This window comes from Camelus bactrianus, chromosome 19, assembly GCF_048773025.1.
Source record: "Camelus bactrianus isolate YW-2024 breed Bactrian camel chromosome 19, ASM4877302v1, whole genome shotgun sequence".
In the NCBI taxonomy this organism is placed as follows: domain Eukaryota; kingdom Metazoa; phylum Chordata; class Mammalia; order Artiodactyla; family Camelidae; genus Camelus; species Camelus bactrianus.
Genome location: NC_133557.1, coordinates 6,125,384 through 6,144,690, shown reverse-complemented (window position 1 = coordinate 6,144,690; position 19,307 = coordinate 6,125,384). Strand labels below are relative to the sequence as shown.

At 41.6% G+C, this 19,307-nt stretch overlaps 1 long non-coding RNA gene across 9 annotated transcripts in view; it reads left to right on the top strand.

Annotated features, from left to right (window-relative positions):
• The window catches only part of LOC123613607 (uncharacterized), a 387,060-nt gene that overhangs the window by 49,234 nt on the left and 318,519 nt on the right, over positions 1-19,307 (top strand). For 8 of the 9 annotated variants that reach the window (XR_012500541.1, XR_012500538.1, XR_012500539.1 and 5 more), the window contains exon 2: positions 14,832-14,983. This is a non-coding gene — a long non-coding RNA (uncharacterized LOC123613607). Of the gene's footprint in view, positions 1-3,365; positions 3,467-14,831; positions 14,984-19,307 lie in introns of all 9 variants that reach the window. The other variant, XR_012500540.1, reaches the window with a different exon arrangement.

Below are 19,307 nucleotides of genomic sequence, written 5' to 3'. Positions count from 1 at the left end.
TAACCCCGTACTTGTCCTGTAATATGCAGACATTATAACACAGGCTGTTTGCACACAGCCATAAAACTCACTTAAAAAGAAATGTAGTCTATATCAAATCCAATGACTGAATTTTTGAATAAGCACAAAAGATAATTAATGTAAATGATCATTATTTTCTCAGGTCATGGAAGTATTAAAAGATTAAGATGTTCAAATTTGAGCACAGACCCGTGGCTCCTTATATCACTCATTACAGAGCTTCCAATCCAGTTGCAGACAGGTGAAGCCAGATTGTTTGAAGCACAGGTGGGGGTGGGGCTGTTTGAATAGTAACTTGGCTTAACACCTGCCTAGCTAAAAGTGTTGCACGTGTGAAGCAAACTGTTCTCAGGCATTCACGGCTCATGGGCCTCCATTTTATTCTCTGTTCAGCCTGTTCACTAGACTCCCCAGTCCTTGTCTGTGGGATAGACATCTTCCCTTAGTTCCAGAAACACAGCTACCTGCCCGTTGGCATCCTCACCTGACTCTTCTGGTATCTGAAACTCCACCTGTTCTTTACTGAGCTCACTGTCCTTCCTCTGCTCTTCCCTACCTTCCAGAAACCTGGGAAGCCTCTGGATGCTTCCATCTCCCTGACTCCACGATGCAGGGACCGCAGAGGAGGGCAGGAAAGAGTCCCTGCCGTACTTGATCTTGTTAAATCAGTTTCCAAAAACACTTCTACCAACTTAATATTCCTAGGAGTAGTGTACGAGAATTTCTGTTTCTCTACATCCTCTCCAAAATTTGGAATGCTAGGCTTACATTTTTTATCAAGTTGATGAATGTGAAATGGTAACTCGCTTTGGTTTGATTTTGAATCGGGAACAGGCAGGCAGCTCTAGAAGGTCCACGTGGAGAGGAACTGAGGCCCTCTGCCTTTTGAACGAGCCATCTTGGAAATGGACCCGCCAGTCTCAGTCAAATCTCAGAGGAGCACAGCCTCGGCAGACACCTGCATGACAATCTCTAGGGAGATCTGAGCCTCTATGCTGCTTCTAGAGTCATGACCCTCAGAAACTGTTTGAAGTAATCACTTTGGCTTAAGCTGTTCACAGCAACAAAAGACTCACACAACATGGGTTTGAACTGTATGGGTCCACTTATAGGAGAATGTTTTTCAATATAAAAACTACAGTACTATACGATCTGCGGTTGGTTGAATCCACCAATACGTGCGCCAACTCTCTGTTACACATGTGTGTATCTGTTGGCATCCCTCATCCCGCATCGTTCGAGGGTCGGCCGTACTGTTGTCCTGCAGTTTGCTAGGACAGCTTACTTTCTCTCTTTGTAATCTTCAGAGTCTCTGCATGCAGCGTGCAGTTTGTTGCATCCATATGCTTTAAATTCCTCTTTCTGCGCAAGATAGACCAAACAGTGGTAATTGCCTGCTTGTGTTGGTTCTGGTGTGAGAGGAAATGTTCCCCAACATTCCACCTTTAAGTATGATCTTTGTTACGAATTTTGGGGGAGATTCCCATTATTGGGTTGGTTGGTTTTGTTCAATTCCTTTTTATTTGAGAGATTTTAAAACTTTTTGTAAAAATCATCAACAGGCATTACATTCTGAAAAGACATTTACTAGGACCTATTGTGATGATTCTATGGGGTTTTCTTCTTAGCCTGTTACTGTAGTGAGTTACAGCCCACCGTTTTTAAAAGGTGAAGCCATTCTTTCATGTCCAGTTTGGTCATGAATTATTCTGTTTTTTGTACCTTATTAGGTTCAATCTGGACTTTTTTGTTTAGGGTCTTTGTGTTGACGTTCATAAGGGAGACTCTCCTATAATGTTCTTTTCCTTTGCTTTTCGCGCCTGATTTTGGCTTCCCTTCCTTGTGCCTGTTCTCCCAGCTCCAAGGCTCTCTGGTACAACCCTTCCAGGGAGTATATTTGTCTCCTGCTGGAGTGGAGAGGCTGTGTGTTTGGAGGAGGGCATCAGTTTCCTGTGGATTTCAACTAGGCTTCCTCTTTTCCATGCTGCCCCTCATTGGGCTTTCGGAGGTACTGGATGCCTCCATCTGGGGCCCTTCTGGGCTTCTGCTGTGTGAGTCAGACATTTGACGTGGCTTCTTACCTCCTGCAGACTGGCTCCTGGGTGTCAGCCTTCCCTGCTCCGCTGAATCAGTTACCACTTCCCGTCTGCTTTCCTTCTTCCTATACTTTCTTGACATTTCTCATCCCCTCTGTTGCCTGTGTGGATTTATTCCTTTATTCCTTTTGGGAGCTTTCAAAGAGCGTAAATATAAATAATTGATTTGAAGTTCTAATATTTAACTGGACGTCCTGACTTATCGTTTCTATCCCTCTTTTTCATAATTTCCATGACATCTATGTCATCCTGTCTCTGGCGAACAGCATATATAGCTGGATTAAAAATCTGACTAAAAACCTGAGAATCTTTATTATTTAACTGGCAAGTTTAACTTATTCATATTTATTGTGAATATTGTTACACTGGAATTTATGTCTGTCAGCTTACTTTATGTGTTTGTATATTATGGTTATTTTTGTGTATTATCATTTTTCTTTGCTTTTCTCTTTTTTTGTAGTATCTATTTTTATTGAGTTTTTCTTCTTCTCCAATAGTTTGGAAATTATAGATTCCATTTCCATGGTTTTAGAGATTACACTTAAATTCAAACTTGCATACTTGATTTAACCAAGTCTAAGCATAATCAGCATCTCTGCCTTTATCCTGATCAATACAAGCCCCTTAGAATGATTAACTCTTTTTATCAACCCTTGATTACTACCCTCTCTGACTTTTCAGGATTCCTTTGTCTTATGTTTCGCTTTACATTTTTTAAGTGCCCCAATTAGTCATTATTATTGTTATTATTGACACTCTTTATTTAACAGTTTCTTTGCTCACAATTGCTTCTTGCATCTCACGTTTTCCTTCTGGGTTCAATTAACCTGTTACTGAAGGCCAGGCTTAAATGGCTCTTTTTCAGTGCAAATCTTGGAATAACACATTCTCTTAGACTTTAGATACCTAAAAGTGTATCTGTTTCACTTTTACTTTTCATCTCGATTGCCTGGTTATAGAGTTTTAACGCCATGATTAGCTCTTTCTACACAAAGAAGATATTTTTCATTGTCTCCTGACACCTGTTTTTACTGTGGAAAAGCCTTCTAATTGTTCCATGTAGTTACCTTCTCTCCATTTTTTTCCTTCTAAGAATTTCTCTGTCTTTTTTGATTTCCAGATTTATTAAAATGTATCTAGGTATGGATTTATTTTTAGTTTTTGCACTTAAAATATTTTAACAATATACCTAGTGTGAATTTTTTTTATTTTTTATGCTTACAAGTTTTTGTGCTTCTTTATTCTCAGGATTTATGTTTTTCATCAGTTCTAGAAGATTCTCAGCTGTTATCCTTTCGAATAGCACCTCTGTTCTCTCTTTCTGGAACCTTTTGGAACTCTAGTTTTATGTAAGTTGTATCTTCTCATTTTGCTCCATCTTTCCACACCTTTTTTTTTTTTTTTTAACTTTTGGATAATTCTCTATTGTCTCTTTTCTATGATACTAATTCTTTTTTTCCTTTTTCAGTTTAACTACTCTGTATTTTAGCCCATCTGTTGAGCTTTAATTTAAATGTCATTGGTTCTTTCTCCAAATCTCTGAGCTATTTCCCCCAGAGTTTTCTGTCCTTCATTACGGTTTCCATTTCTTCTCTTAGCTCTCTATTAGAAACATACTTATTTTCTAATCTTTCTCAGCTAATTCTGTTATCTCAAATTCTTGCTATGACACATATTCCAGTTCGTTATATCTGCTGACTTTCTGTAGTGGCAGATTGTTTCCTGGTGTGCTGAGCAATTTTTGGATGTAAGTTTATTTTCATCAAGGTTTAAAAGTTTTGGGCACGCGTGTTTGCGGGTGTTGTGTGCAGCCTACACAGGAGCTTTGCTTTGCCTCTGCCTAACGTCCTTCGGATTTTTAGACTGGAATTCTAGCATCCAGTCAGCTTGGAATTCTAGCATCACTTGAATAGTATAAACTCTAAGATGTCTCAAGCTTGACATTTTAATTTCTTATGGGAAAATTCTACTTTATTTCATTCAAAATTGGGAAAAGACAAGCTTCCTTGACCCTTCATTAGGTCAAAAAGCTGATTTTTTTTTATAGTTCCCCTTTCACAAAAGGAACAGCCTTTTCACTGTCTCCTTTTACTCAGATAATTCATAAGTACCTTGCCTCAACTGTGCCCAAGGTCATAACTTTGTCTTCTCACGGATGATAAGATCCTCCCTTCCAGCTGCGAGGGTGTGTAAAGGATTCTGATACAGGCCTGGTGTCAGCATGTGTACTTCTCTTTACCTCATGCACCTGCAGATTTCTTTTTTCCCTCCCTCTCTCTCTTTTTGTATTTTATCCACATGTTTTTGTATCTGTAGGAGGAAAAGTATCTGCATCAGTGTAGTCTGCATTTCATTCAGTTGCTAGAACTGGAAACAATAAATTAAGATAACACACAAAATTAAAATGTATTCTATTCTCCTATTTTAACTAACAGGACTGAAAGTCTACAAAATACCAAAGGTGACAAATTTACTTATTACCTTCCATGGCCCAGTATTCTGTTGACGGATCAGCAATGCTTGGATAAGTAATAAAGATCTGCATAATTATTAAATTACTTATGGAAAATTTTCTTCATTTTTCAGAAAAAAAATCACGATTTGTAATCAAGATTTTCACGAAATTGATATTGAGTTGACAGAATCAGTATTATCTAAAAGATTAAAAAAACAAATTATGATTAGTGCGCAAAATTTTAATATCTTTACCAAAATGTAAATTAAAGTAAATGTAAAAAAAAATTCCAAAATTACAATTTTATTCATTTGTTTTCAAAAGTTATTTTTCTTCTAAAATAGAAAAATTTACTTATCAAAATTAGTAGCCAAAAGGTAAATGGATATCAATTTGATTTAATTTGTGAAAGTGTAATTAAAATGTAATGTTTTTATAAAAATAGAACTTTTCAGAACTAGTGTTCAACAACTACTTAGTTGCCAAAGGACCTGCATCAAACTTAACATTTCAGCTAGACCTGAGACCTATACAAATTCAAGATGAATATAAATTAGTATTACAAAATTAATAATAAACTGCCTATGCGAACTGTTGAAAATACCACATTTAATTCATGAATACTCCTGGAACCCCCCAGTAACAACACTGTGTTGCTGGCTCATTCCCACAATTAGGGTCTCCACCTTGCTTTCTGCAGTATTTCTGCAAATCAGATTGTTTCTTACCATGAACAGGTGTGATTTGTTGTGAGCATAATCATTGAGAATAAGAAGAAATGAGGGAAGAACTATTTGGAATTAAAGTTTCCCTTAGGGGAACACAGAAAACATAAAATAGAAAGATCGTACATAATACAAGATGATATCACGTCTCACAGAGTGAGGTAGGCCGGACTAGCACAGTGGCTCTCAAGCTTCAGATGAGCCTGTGAAATACACAGATTTCTAAACTTCACACATAAAAGTTCTCTTTCAGTACATTGGGGTGGAGCCCAGAGCTATCCATTAATAACACATTACAAGGGCAAGCAAAATAATCTATGGAAAAAAATAAGAACAATGGTTGCCTGTAGGGTGGGGTGGGGTGGGCATTGACTGAGAAGGAATATTTTGGGTGACGGTAATGTTCTATATTTTGATAGGGGCTTGGCTTGTCCAGATGTGTGCATTTGTCAAAACATTGACTTGTACACTTAAAATTTGTGCATTTAATTGCATTTAAGTTTATCTCAAAAGGAAAATGACTGAAGACAATGTTGAACTCCAATTAATGGTATGCCTGCTGAAATGTCTGAGGGTAAAATGCATTGATGTCTGTAATTGATTTTTAAGAGCATCAAAAACAAGATGGATGGGTGGATAGAGGGATGGATGGGTGGACACATGTGTGACAAAGCAAGCATAGGCAAATGTTAATTGTAGAATCTAGGGGGTAGGTATATGGATGTTTGTCAGATTCTTTCAACTTTCCTAGTGTCTGAAGACTTTCATAATAAAAAGTTTGGGAAATAAAAGCTCTCCAGGCAATTTCTGTAACATGGATGTAGTGGGAAGAATGTGAGCGTGGGAGCTGGGCTGACATGGATTTCAACCTCAGTTTACCTCTTATTAATTGTGTGACCTTAGACAAGTTATGCCCTATCTCTGCCCATGGTTTCCTTAATTTTGAAATGAAGTAAACAGAACCATATGCATTACGATTAAACAGGATTTTGCTGATGACATAGTGCTGATCAAACACTTTGCACAATGCCTAGTACACAGTGATTGTATTTTTGGAATGGCAGCTACTGTTTTCTGTGTAAGTATAAACATTTATTAGGGATGCTATTTAGCATTAACTGCAATGCTGATGTTTACTGTGGATTTGTCTTGTAGATGGCATTGCTGATCAGAGTTGTAAGAGGTTGTAAGGTGGGAATAGAGGAAGAGAAGCAAAGGAAGTGCATCTTCAGAGTCTTTTAGGGGGCAGTGTCATTGGTGGTTCCAAGAAAAAATTGTCTTTTTTTTTTTATGTCACTCCATTTCTTTCTTTTCTTTTTTTTTTTTTTTTTTTGATTGACGTATAGTCAGTTACAGTGTGTCAGTTTCTGGTGTTACAGCATAATGTCCCAGTCATGCATATACATATGTGTATTTGTTTTTATATTCTTTTTCATTAAAGGTTGTTACAAGATATTGAATATAGTTTCCTGTGCTATACAGAAGAAATTTGTTTTTTAAATATATTTTTATATATAGTGGATAACATTTGTAAATCTCAAACTCCCAAATTTATCCCTTCCCACCCCTTTTCTCCCGGTAACCATAATATGGTTTACTATGTCTGCGAGTCTGTTTCTGTTTTGTAGATGAAGGTTACTCCATTTCTGAATGTCTGTAGTTAATGTGATTCCCTTGAGTTTGCTGGTTTATATTCTTCTTCCTTGAAATAGTTCTTTCTTTGAAGATGCTCTCTGCTGTATATGACCAACACCATTTTTAGTCCTAGCTTTCACTTTTTTGATTTTTGCTATTGTGGCGATCACCAGGTGATATATTATCTCACTCCCAGCGGCCAGGCCCCACGTGTGCTGTCTTATCTAATCTATGTTTCTCTAAACATTATTTAAGCCTCGAGACCCTTCTGAGTTATACCACTTTCTCTCCTTTCTGGTCTTTATTGTTCTTAGCGTTTGTAACACACCATTTAGCACTTTATTAATAATTTCCTGTGTGTATTGCTTAAGGTAGATAGTGAACAACTTGAAAGTTGGGGCCATATCTTGAAGAAACTTCATAGTTCATATCATCCTAATTTATGCTATTGCTTGTCATAGGTTCTTTTTTCTGAGACACATTTTTCAGGTTCCTCCACATTTGCATTATTGTCATATATTTGTCAAAAAATAAATAGGTATTTAAAAATAAAAGATGGAGGGCTATGAATTCCCCCTCCCCACTTTATTAGTACTAGAAATACAGTTTATTGAATTCTCTCTTTCTTTTTTTCCTTCTACTTGTTTGTTCTGTGCTAAGTGGAATCTATTTTTTGGTAGTTTGTCAATGAGAAATGCAAACAAAAAGCAGGCCTCTTATGCTATAAACTACATTTGCCTTCAAGCCAAAGGAATATGGAAACTTGCCTGCATTAATGGAAAAGAACATGGCCCAGTGAGTGCAGTTTTGATTTTTAAAGTTCCTACTTTTAAAATTTATTGAGATTATGTCAGGCAGCATTAAACTTGAGGTTTCCAAAGATGGCTTTTTATGATTTTATTGTGGTATTTTCTAGGACGGACACATTTTTTATTTCTTTTCACTGTGAAAGGACAATGGAATTATTTAAGTGCCAACAGATATTTATAGAGAAGCATGTTTGTCTAGTTCACTTTATTTTTTTTTTCTTATTAGACACAGTTGGGATTTGAAGAGAAACAAAGCTGTAGGCCTTATAGTCAAACAATTAACATAAGAGCAGAATACATCAGTTTTTCTTTAAAAAGTCAGAATTTCTCCCATATTCCCCAAAGTGTGTATTTAATTCTCTTGGCATGTTATACAGCAAAATGAAAGTATTTATGAATGTGGCTACTTCTTTTAACAAGTTCCAATAACTACTTCTTAAACTTGTGTTTTTATATCAATTACATACAGTAAGCACTGAAATCAACCAAAGAGAACTGCAGAGGCCAACTTGAGATATTCAAGTTCAGTGAGGGCTGTGTCTGCCAAAAATAAAATGTGGATATAATTTTATAACACCATTTTATAATTAAAGTCATAAGTGAGGTTTCCTGCTATTGTTTAAAAATGTGTCATGATAAATTTAAATCAAAGATATGGGCAAAGAAAGGTCTGCAAAGTAACAGATGAAGGCAACTAAGATGGTACAGGAACATGGCCCAGTGCAGAAAAGAAACACATGCAAACAATTTTAGTGAAATAATTACATTTATTGTAGATAGAGTTCTGTTTTAGAAACTATAACCACTTAGAAATGGTTTTCATTCATGTCAGACTGAGGTTAACTTATTGGTACTGTCTATCTATGAAGAGATTTTTTTTTTTTAACAACAGGGAAATTTAATGCATTGATTTAGTGATAAGACCGTGTCTTCTGACCAAATAGCCACCAAAGTCCCCTAAAACTGAAGAATGTGACTCTTGCCTGTGAAGTCCACAGTAGTTGGTGTTGCCAGATTTAGCAAATGAAAATACAGGACATCCAGTTAAATTAGAATTCCAGATTAACAACAAATACATTTTTTAGGATAAGTGTGTGCAATGTTTAGGACATTTTTACACTGAAAAAAAATTATTTGTTTTTTATTTGAAATTCCAGTTTAACTGAGTGTCCTGGATTTCATCTGGCAAGTTTAACATTAGTAAAAATACAAATTTTGGCAATGGATTTTTGTATTTTTAAGCTAAATATTTGAAGGATAGGGAATTTAAGTGATCGGAGCAGAGAATAGGGTAAAGTTATTTTTGCACTAGAGGCTCATTACATTTCTAATGTTCACAGTTACTTGAATGAATAATGATTTCTGTTCAGTGATGGAGAAGATTTTTGCTTTGCCATTTGAAAGAGCTTCTCCCCGAAGGAGATAAGTTGATTCACATCCATGGATAGATTTAATCATTAGGACATTCCTGGCTTTAGTCAGTCATGTTCTTCTAATGTGAGGGCCGTTCCCAATGTATCAATTCATTCATCTTGTCTCTAATACAAGCCATGTGTTTCTTATGGGAGTTGAAAGGACATTAATCAGAATCTCCGCCTTCAACCAGTCCAAGGGGACGCAAAGTTCTCGGTTACATCTCAAATGTCAAGATATGGGGAAACGGATAATAACATTCAAAGCGTATCACTTGTAATTCATACCGTTGTTACAATTGCTGTGAAATATGTTGGGGGTGGGGCGGCAACGAACCATAAAGCAATGTCTATTCTGTGGAAACTGTGGCTGGAAGGGGCTGGAAGGGGCTGGAGGGCTGTATCTGCTTTTCCTCAGCAGACAAAACTCCCATTGAATCCATGAGAAAGCTGGAATTGGTATCCAAAGTTATGTATAACTTGATTGTCCTTTAAACGTAAGAGAAGGATGCAGTCCTCTATGACTTGATTTCCTTGTTATAGATTCAGTGGTTCTCAATCTTGGCTGCATATAGGTACCACTGGAAGCTCTTAAAACCCCCGGCTGCTTAGGCCACACTCCAGACCAATTAAATCACAGTCTCTGGGTTGGGATCCAGGCATTAGTCCTTATCAAAACACTCCAGGTGATGCCAATGTGCAGCCAAGTTTGAGAACCATGGGATCATCAGGGGAAATTCTGGTTGTGGACATGGAAACACTTACTGACTTGTTGACATTCCTGGCCTTTGATTCCGTACAAATGTATCATGCTGTATTTGGCACCTTCTCTAGATTTACACAATTTTGCTAGTTCACTATCATCACCATATTAGTATCATTATCATCTCTTATGCTCTTAGAGGAAAAATGATGGTAAACCATTAAACAAAATAGAAAAAACTTGTAATCAGATGCTAAAATGTGGTGAGCTAGGGGAATCAGAGAAGGCCTCCTCTGCAGAGGATGTTTAAGTGAAACTGTGAAACAGTGGTTCTCAAAGTGTGGTCCCAGGACCAGCAGCCCCAGTGTCACCTGAGAACTTGCTCCAAATGCAAAGTCTCAGGCCTCACTCCAGCACTTTTGATCAGAGACTCTGGGACGGGGGCCCAGAAACCTGTATTTTAACAAGCTCCCTAGCTAATTCTGATGCATGGTTAAGTATGAGGCTATAAATATTGATTTACAGCATTCCTGAGGAATTGCTGTGTTTTTACTCACTGAAAATAATATATACAGACTTTGATCTGCCTTTTAATTTAAGGGTGGTATCGAGGAATGTTTTAAATTCTCAGTTGGGTGGCTTTTGCAGCTTATTTCCAGTTTTCTTGTACTGCATTTATATACTATCGCATAGATGAGTTTTGCTTTCTGGATTTAACTGAAAATTTATTGGAGTCCTTCAGGCCAATTTAACAGTGTTTCATGGGTTTTGGAAAAGAATGTGTATCTTTTTGAGTACGTGTATTCATATCAAGTCAGGCTTGCTAATTCAGTAATTTTTTACTTATTTATTTTTATTTCAAAAAATGTCTTTTCACTGTTCAAAATAGCACAAAACAACATGGTACTACGGTAATATCGAGTCGCCGGGGTTACTCTACAATAGATGAACGGGTGTACTCTTCAGGAACAAGAGAAATCAAAGGGCGCTTGGGGAGAGGGCGGGGGAAAACAATGGGGCCAGGTGAGTGGGCTCCAAGGTGACAGCGAAATATACTATAATAACAACAAACCAGAGGCCCATGGGCTAGGGGTGGGGTTTGCAGAGGCCGGAGTCCCACCAGCCACAGCTGCATCTCCAGGGCAGAGAGAGAAAGGCGTCTGAAAAGATTGGCTGCTTGTTTTAAATCCTTCCTGTGTGTGACCTGTTTGCAAGCATCGCTCCTTACCTAAAGCCTGGGGATGGGGCAGAAAGCTGTCTCACTAGCCACTCCAAGCAGAACCCCAAGCACCCCCAAGTCTGGCCTTAGGAGGATGGGCCCCGCTTGGGGACTGCACTGCAAATCATATCGGTGACACCGCACAGCTTGCCCTCCCAGGCTGACTCTGAGGCTGAGCTCCCCTCCTTCATGCACCCTTTTCCTTACAGCTTTGCCAAGGAAGAGGGGTGGCTGCAGGAAGTGGCGGTTGTAGATGTCAGATGCTTTAAGCTGGTCACGCCAGGCGAGCCTGGGGGTCATGAAGAGTACTGTGAACCCAGGACTGGGTAGCAGGCAGCGGCCCCGCCTCCGGGACATCCTCCTGAGAGACCTAACAACTGGCTCCAGCAGACTCTCAAGATCAAGCCTCTAGGTGTGGAGCAGTCGCCTGGGGGAGTGAGGCTTGACAGCTCACCCTCCTTTGTCCCAGAGGCCTGGGGACAGGAGAAGGGACAGAGGCCAGGGGTCAGCAAGAGGAAATCTGGCTGGGTAGCAAACACCAGGCCCACAGGGGAGACTCCAGGCCTCTCCTGCCCCGGCTGCCCCCAGCTTTTCCTCCAGAAAGATCCCTGCCTAGGCTTGGCCAAGGAAGAAAAACGATTAAAAAAAAAAAAAGAAAAAAGATACACATTCTGTAGCTAACAATAACAACAAAAAAGAGACACCCCCCCACACTAAGGCTATAATTACAATGAAAATATTAACTACATAAATTTCAACTTAAAAAACAAAACAAAACAACAAATGCAGCAGTTGGTGATGTGGCTTCGAGCCCCGACCCCGGAGAGGCCGAGGCCAGGCTGGGTGGGGGTTTCTCTGCGCCCCAAATGGGAGGCGGGAGGTTGTCACAGAACACTGCTCAGGCCCCCACGGGGTTCCTTCTCCAGCCCGCCCTTTCCTCCCTTCCTTCCTCCCTTCCTTCCTTCCTTCCTCCCTCCTTTCCTTCCTTCCTCCTTTCCTTCTTCCTTTCTCTCCCTCTTTCTTCCTTCTCTTTTTTAAATGGGAAAGAAGGTGGGGGGAGAAGCGGGGCAGTCCGAAGGCCTCTGAGAAAACGTGTCAGCTTCCCGTGGGCCTGCAGGGCAGAGCCGGGGTTGGCTAAGCCGAAGGGCGGGAAATGCTAAAGTAACAAAACAAAGTAGAAGCAGACAGACACCCAGTCCGGGTGCCCCGCAAAGGCTCCTGGAGCCGGGGTGGGGGCGGGGGCGGGGCCTGGGGGGCGCCTCTCCTGAGCCCCCACGTCCTCCCCCCAGGCCTCGGCGGCTCCCTCCAGCAAGGCCACAAGCAGCAAGAGGCGTGCAGGCTTCGGCGCACGCGCTTTCCGTCGTCTTGGCTCTGAGTTTGTCTGTCCCTCCCTCGAGGGGCCTCTGGTCCCTCTCGCTCAGCTCCCGGCGGAAGGCCCGCCCGCGCGGCCCGAGAGGAGAGGAAGGTCGCCGGGCTGGTGCCCAGGGCTGGCTGGGGGCGCGGGGGGGGGGGCGCCCTAACTCGCTCGCCGCTCTTCCGCGTCCGCCCAGCAGTCACGGTAAAACGTGCTTTCCTGAGATGATTTTAAAACAGAGAGAAAGGGAGCGAGCACGGCAGCCAGTGGCCCTGAGGGGACAGTGCGAGCGCCGGGTGTGGGGGAGGGCAGGCCCTGGCGGTGGCGCTCCTGAAGCAGGAGGGGCCTGGAGCTCTCACCGACCCGCTGCCTTCGATTTCTCTGGAGCGGGTTTCCCTTCCGGAGAGGACATGGGCCACTTGCTGGCCGGCCTAGCGCCAGAGCTGCCCTGACTGGTTTCTGGCCACCACATGCCTTGGGTGGCCGGGCCGTGGCCCTCCTGGTTCTACGCGGCGATGCGGAAGGTGATGGCGGGCTTGGTGTCCTGGATGTGGGCGTGGGCGAGGCTGGAGGCCTGCCCGAGGCAGGTGGGGTCGCGCCCGCACGGAGGCCAGCGGGGCCGGGGCGAGCCCTGGATGGCTGGGTGCACCGGGTGCTCCATGGCCTTGCCGGAGGTCACAGAGGGGGCTCCCGGGTGAGGGGAGCACCATCTGGACTTTTGCCGATTTTAATGGCACAGTGGGCCCCCTTGCAGGCCAAGCAGACACACTAGACACGCTTTAAAGGCTGAGACCTCACTGAAGGACCCCGGCCACAGGCGTTGATCCCGGCCACATGGGACTAATGGGCAGTGCCCGGCTGCGGCTCCTGTTTCTTCAGCAGGTTGTATAGTCGGGGACGGTGCCCGAGTCATCGTCAGACTGGACGGCATCTTCTTGTGGCAGAAGATGGTGTGTCACTATGACATTGGTGCCCTTAATGACCCCCACGTCAAACCACTGGTTCTTTTTCACGGGGGCTTTGTTGGGCGGGGGCGGTAGGTCTGGCTTTACACACAGGGACTCGATGCTGTTGGCTACTTCAGTCAGGGGAGCCGCGGCCAGCAGCTTCGCAGGGCTGGCGACCACGACCGGCTAGGGGGCTACAAATGCGTTGGACGGAGCCAGGCTCTCAGTGGCCGCGGAGGGCAGCAGGGTCACGGTGCTGGGGATGGCCCCAGCTAGCTCGTTGGGGCAGCTGCTCTCAATGGTTGGAGGGTTGAGGATGTTGGCAGGGGCCAGGGCCCCAGCGGGGAGGTGGTGCTGCTGAGCGGCCAGCTCCTAATGCGTCAGCACGATGGGGATGGTGGTGGCTTGGCCCTCCTGGTCCTGGGCAGACAGGTGGCTCAGCTCCGCCTGCGTCACCGCAGCTGCTGCCTCCCCAGTGCCCGTGACGCCTGCTGCGCGGTCTGGATAATTAAGTCATTTATTGTGTGCTTGATTTATTCATTTCTGATGATGTTAAAGTCTTTGACTCTGTGCTTTTCCAATTGTTCTTCACCTTTCCAACACTTCCGTTTCATGTTTCACAAACGATGTCCCTAAGTAAAAAATTAGGAGTATTTTATCTTCTTGATAATTTTATTAGCATATATCGCATTTTATTAGCTTATATCATTCCCAATTAATATTTTTTGCCATTATTTCTGTTTTGTCTGATATTTAATTTGCTTGATGTATTTTTGTTCATCGCTTTGTTTTCAAACTTCCTTTCTTAAGTTAGGTATGTTTCTTAAAACGACTTACGGTAGCTGTTCCCTGGTTTTGTTAATTTTAAATCTAATTCAGAAGTTCTCTGTTTTTAACAGCAGAAATTAGCCATTCACATTCATTGTAATTTTTTAAATGTTAAAACAGCCATATCATTTTCTGTTCAGTAGTTTTTTAATCTTTATTGATACATTTTCCCCCTGACTTATTTTATTGAAGAATAGTTGATTACAATATTATATGTTACAGGTGTACACAGCGATTCACCATTTTTAAAGGTTATATTCCATTTATAGTTATTATAAAATATGGGCATATTCCCTGTGTGGTACAATGTATTCTTGTAGCTTATTTTATACATAATAGTTTATACCTCTTAACTCCCCACCCCTATATTACCCCTTCTTCTGACTTCCAACAGGACTACAACATTTGTTTTTTTGCTTCTTTCTTAAACCACTAGTTATTTTTTTGAAATAATACATTGGAAACAACTCAGAAATCTGTCAAGTTCTTTGACACTTTTGCAGTAAGAAGTGGATTCTAAACCTCTTCTCTTGAATTTGACCTTGCCCGTAATGATGGAGTGATACAGCCATTATAACTTCTGCCTGCCTCTCTCTCTCACTCTCAATTTCTCTCTCTCTCTCTCAGGATGCTCACCATTGGAGCCCAGACATCATGCCAGGAGGAGGCTCAGGCCGCATGGTGAGGCCATGTGCCAGCAACAGCAGGTGTTCTGGGTAACAGCTCCAGCTGAGATCTGAGTCTCCAGCTCCAGACTCAGCACCAGCTGACATGTGCAGGTGAGAGCCTTCAGCCTAGTTGTGCTCAGTCATTCCCCAAACCATGAAAGAGAAAAAAGGAATGATTATGGTTGTTTTATGTCACAGATGCTAAAGTAGCAATAGATAATTGAAGCAACATCTTGTTTTTATTTTTCTATTTGTTAGTTTTACATTCATACCGATGACTGTAAGATCAAGCATTCATCAATATTTATAACCTATAACCTGAACAAAGTCTTTAGCAAATTTATCCTCAACCCCTTCCTCCCTTTTGTTTTTTGGCAATAAATCTTAGATTGTTATATCTTACATTATGTTCTTGCTATTTAAGATATTTTATCATTAATACTGTTTTAAGTGTTCTTTGCATATTACCAGCAGTTACTAAGATTCAATTGTAAATTTCCTGGTTTTGTTGTATGTCTTTCTCACTACTGTTCCAGGTGTCCCATGTCTTTCTCTTTCTTGGATTTATTTTTTCATTTCACTGGAATATTTCCTTGAATAATTTTTCAGAGAGGATATATGAATATTGACTATTTTGATCCCTTACCCAGATAAAGCCTTAATTTTGTCATCACACATGAACAAAGATTTGACTGGGCGTAGAATTCTCAGTTCTAAATAATTTTGCTTCAGAAATCTAAACACAATGCTCCATTGTCTGCTAGCCCTCTCTGTTGATGAGAAATCAGTTGCCAGCTCAATAACTATTCTTTTGTTTCTAGGATACTTTTTTGCTTTTGTGATTTTCAGTTTATCTTTTAATATATTTTACCAGTCTGTACCTCTACCTGTGACTTAAAATTATTTCTGATTATTCTTTGATGACCCATTTCAGCCTGATGACTCAAGCCCTTTAGTTTAGGAATTTTTTTCTCTTATTATTTCTTTGATTATTTCTTCTGTTCCCCATTCTCTTTCCTGAATTCCTACCAGATGAATGTTGGCATTCTGGAACTCTTCCATATTTCTTAAATTGTATTTTTACATTTTCAATCTCATCTCTTTCTTTCCTTCTTTTCCCCTCCCTCCATCCTCCCCTTCCTTCTTCCCTTCCTTCTTTTCTTTGTTCCTTCCTTTTTTAAAATTTTATTTAAGTTTATTAAATTGGTTTTTTAAACATTTTTTAATTGAGTAATAGTCATTTTACAATGTTGTGTCAAATTCTAGTGTAGAGCACAATTTTCACTTATACATGAACATACATATATTCATTGTCACATTTTTTTCGCTGTGAGCTACCACAAGATCTTGTATATATTTCCCTGTGCTATACAGTATAATCTTGTTTATATTCTACGTTTTAAAATCCCAGTCTGTCCCTTCCCACCCCCTGCTCCCTTGGCAACCACAAGTTTGTATTCTACATCTATGAGTCTGTTTCTGTTTTGTATTTATGTCTTTTCTTTAGATTCCATATATGAGTGATCTCACACGGCATTCCTCCCTCTCCTTCTGGCCTTCTTCACTTAGAATGACATTCTCCAGGAACATCCATGTTTCTGCAAATGGCGTTATGTTGTCAGTTTTTGTGGCTGAACGGTATTCCATTGTATAAATATACCACTTCTTCTTCATCCAGTCATCTGTTGATGGACATTTAGGCTGCTTCCATGTCTTGGCTATTGTAAATAGTGCTGCTATGAACATTGGGGTGCAGGTGTCATTTTGAAGTAGGGTTCCTTTTGGATATATGCCCAGGAGTGGGATTCCTGGGTCATATGGTAAGTCTATTTGTAGTCTTTTGAGGAATCTCCATACTGTTTTCCACAGTGGCTTTCCTTGCTTCCCTCTCCCACTCTTAATGATTTAGATGTCTTCTTTTACAATTTTATGTTTATTCTATTCGTAATTCATGGTAGTTATCACCTTTCCAGTTATGAGTTTCTCATTTTTGTAGCATCTTGCTGCTTTTCTATTTAGAGTAGACCTGTCAATATTTCTTTTAGCATGGGTTTAGTGTTGCTAAACTCTCTTAGTTTTTGCTTGTCTGTGAAGTTCTTTATCTATTCTAAAGGATAGCCTTGCTGGATACAGTATCCTAGTCTGCATCTTTTTTTCATTCAGGACTTCGAATATATCTTGCCACTCCCTTCTGGCCTGTAGTGTTTGTGTAGAGAAATCAGCTGAAAGCCTTATGGGGGTTCCCTTGTAACTCACTCTTTGTTTTTCTCTTGCTGCCTTTAGGATCATTTCTTTATCCTTGACTCTGGCCATCTTCATTATGATATGTCTTGGTGTGGGTCTGTTTGGGTTCTTCCTGTTTGGGACCCTCTGAGCCTCCTGTACTTGGATATATATTTCCTTCTTTAGGTTTGGGAAGTTTTCAGTCATGAGTTCTTCAAATACCTTTTCAATCACCTTTGTTCTTTCTTTCTCCTCTGGAACCCCTATTATGCATAAATTGGTACACTTTATATTATCCCATAGGTCCCTTATATTGTTTTCATTGTTTTTTTTACTTGTTTTTCTCTCAGCTGTTCTGATAGGGTGCTTTCTGATGTCCTGTCTTCTAGGTCACTTATTCGTTCCTCTGCATTATCTAGCCTGCTTTGTGCAGCCTTTAGGTCAGCACTCATCTCAGCAAATGAGTTTACTAATTCTACTTGGCTCTTCTTTATAGCTTCTATTTCATTTTTGACATATTTTATATCTCTAAACACTATTTCTTATAGTTCCTTCAGTACTTTGATCACTCCTTTTTTGAAATCTTGATCTAGTAGGCCATCAATGTCTATTTCCTTGATCGTGCTTTCAGGGGATTTCTCTTAATCTTTTAATTGGGAGTGGTTTCTCTGCTTTTTCATACTGCTCATATCTTCTGGCACTGTGGCCGGTGGGTAGGTGGGTCACTCCCCCTCCTGATTCTGCAGTCAGATGCTGCGCTCCAGTGAGGCAGGTGGGCGGATCGTGCCCCCTCCCAGCACCATGGTCAGGTGCTGCGTTCCTGCCAGGAAGGCGGGTGGCTGCCCACCCTCTCCCTGTGCCGGTCACTTTGCTGCTCTGTGCAGCTGCCCGCTCCGCCTGGGGTCGGCACTCTGTAGGCGGGCTTGGGGAAGACCGTGAAACAGCCCCGCCCCTACTCTGTGCCAAATCTCAGCTCTTTGTTTGTCTTGGCGGCACAAGTTCTCTGAGGTGCCAGGGCAGAAAGATCCTATCTGCCTTGGGCTGTAAACAAGTCTCAGTCCTACCTAGGAGGTTGCAGAGCCCCCTGGTGTGAATTCAGGTCTCAGCTAGCCCCCGCCCAGGCGCTGTGCACAGGAGGAGATGGTGGCTGTGGCTGCACCCTGCCTCTCTTCTCGCGAGAAGCACCAGTAATGGTGCCTCGGGTCTGAGGAGACAAAGGCTACGGTGCCCCTCCCCCCAGGGCACACCAGCCTTGTTGCTTTGCTTTTTTTGCAATTTATGGGGGACTGAGGTGGTTCTGCTCGGTATCCCCTCCCAGCCATGGCGTGCAGTGCCCTGCAGTCCCCCGGGGCTGCCTCAGTGCAGCCGCCCTAGTCCTCTTGCCTGGCCTGGGCGGCCTGTCCCGGCCCCCAGCTGCTGGCTCATGTCTCAGGCTGGGTGTCACTGGGACCTTTTTGTGCCCATTTAACTTAGTTCTGTTGGTCAAGGGGTGCTCGGGGCAGATCTGAGCCTCGGAGGCTCCTCCTCCATCCTGCTGGCCTCTCCGTTGGAGGAGGGAGACCCAGCGAACGAGTGCTAGTCCTCCTTTGCCGCTCCCTCCCCAGGGGACTGGTCCCAATCTGTTTTGTTTTTTCTTCTTTCTGTTTTCCTTTTCTCCTACCAGATTTTTGGCGTCTTTGTCTTTCAAAGAGGGCAGTGTTCTGTTGGAGTTTGGCAGGTGCTCTGTTTGGCTGAGTGGGTCCATAAATGTGAGTTTTGGTGTATTTGTGGGAGAGGGTGGGCTACAAGTGTCCTTATACTCCACCATCTTGCTTTTTATCTCTTTGTTCCTTCCTTTTCTCTCTCTGTGTCTTTCTCTCTCCCTCTCCCTCTTTCTTTCTGTACTATGTTGAGAAAGTTATCATCTAGCACACTATTTTGGTTGATTTTTAACCATCTCCATTCTATTATTCAGTCCTTCTGTTGAATATAGTATTTTGGAAATCATTTTTTTGAATGTTGAAGAGCTCTTATTTGTTCTCTGAATGCTTCTTTTTTCTGAGTAGCTTGCTCTTACGTTATGAGTCCACTGTCTTCTCATAACTAGAACTTAAAAAAATTCTCATCTATTTCTTGTATTATTGATTTCTGCTTACATCTTTGTACTTCAGCATCTTCAAATATCTGGTGATAGTAGTCTGTTCATAAAGAGAGAGCAAGATTGGTTACTAAA